Here is a 1,711-nt window from a genome sequence, read left to right as displayed (position 1 = left end):
TTATTTGTATAAAATTATTGTAACGTATTTAATTTTGTAAGTACAAAAATATTATATTCTTTGCTAATTGAATTAGATATAAATTATAAATTAACCAAGGTTTATTTATTGCCTTTTTATTTCTTTACTTTGCTGATCCATTGTCCAAAACATAATAATAATAGTAATAGAAAAAGGATTAAATTATAATTTACAACAAGTGAATCTCCAAAATTTTAAAGTTAAATTTTCCGTTAAAATTTTTAATCAATCACTTTCAGTCGACCTTTTCTCAATCCCCTATATCTGCCTTTTGAGAAAATTTACAATATTTAATAACCAAAGTTTGTTAACCAAAATTTAAACATAAATTTAAACATTTTTAAACAAATTACCTGTTCCACTTCCGCAATACACCTTTCGCTTCTCCATTTCACAAAATCTCTCTATTTACAAACTTGTATTTAAATTTCTAAATCCCCCAAAGGATACTTGCTTGCCACGCTTTCGAGTGTACCCACCACTACCACCTTACAAATCTCACGGGATTTGGGGATACACTTTTAAGGATTAGTCATCTGCTAATAAGTGTCAATATTTACCCTTTCCTCGTCTCTCTTCTAATCTCTCGTGTAGAAAGGAAAATTTCTTCTCAATAAGTTCCGAGTAGAAAGGTAAAAGGAATCCCTTTATACCTGGAATACCCTGTGTACCCATTAAAAACCATGGGTGAAAACTCGTTAAACGCTTCTGACTCGTCAACGTGACGAATCGGCGGACTCTGCTTTCCTTTCCCTATTATCATTATTATTATTCAAAATCATCTTCCATACGATTCTTCCATCTTCAATTTTTATTTATTACCTCCTCGAAATTATTATTTGAATTTATACAAATTTCTAATTACACACATTAAATTACAATTATAGGATAGACCTTGTGAAACAGAGGACAAAATAAATTAATATTTAATAATTTATGCTTAGAACTTAGGTCTATTTTTCAATGGGAAATGACTACTCCCTCGAAAACGATAACAATAAATAATGGTGTATTGTGTATATACCTTTCAAGTGGTACGATAACTGAAAAGTCAGGTAATACATCAGTATTAACCAGTTGTTAACGAAATACCTCATCTTATTATTAAGAAACGTATTTAACGCATTTAACCGAACGAAAAAGCATGAGTTATCTGATTTCCGTGTAGTAGAAGTGCTCTATATATATATATATGTATATATATCTCAACGATTACTCAGCAGTTTTTCCGCTCCGCCCCGAAAACGCCATTAAACCTTCCATTTTGAATTTTCTATCAAATCTCTTTTACTCCAATTTTATATCGGTTAATAAACAGTGAATTGTAAATTGAGAATTTGTGAATATATTTTTCTTTTGGCAACGAGAAGTGAAATTAATAAAAAAAAAAAAAAAAAAGTTGGAGTCTCCTCGATTTCGATCATCTGGAGCCTCAAACAAGCCTCTAAAGCTTCTTTAAACAAGAGAAATCTTGGAAAAAAAAAGAATTGGCAAATAAAACGGAGGGGGGCCCAATATATGAAGTCGACAAACAAAATATAAATCAATCGTACGATCGATATAATAAAGCTCGGTCCCGATATTTCCAATTTTTCCAAATGGTCGCCCCCCTTTTAAGGTTAGGTGAGGTATATATATATGTATATATACATGGAGGCGCACATATGTTGCAACACCCTCCCTCCCCTCG

Source organism: Apis dorsata, unplaced genomic scaffold (assembly GCF_000469605.1).
Source record: "Apis dorsata unplaced genomic scaffold, Apis dorsata 1.3 scaffold_245, whole genome shotgun sequence".
NCBI lineage: Eukaryota > Metazoa > Arthropoda > Insecta > Hymenoptera > Apidae > Apis > Apis dorsata.
Note: the sequence above shows the minus strand (reverse complement) of the source record.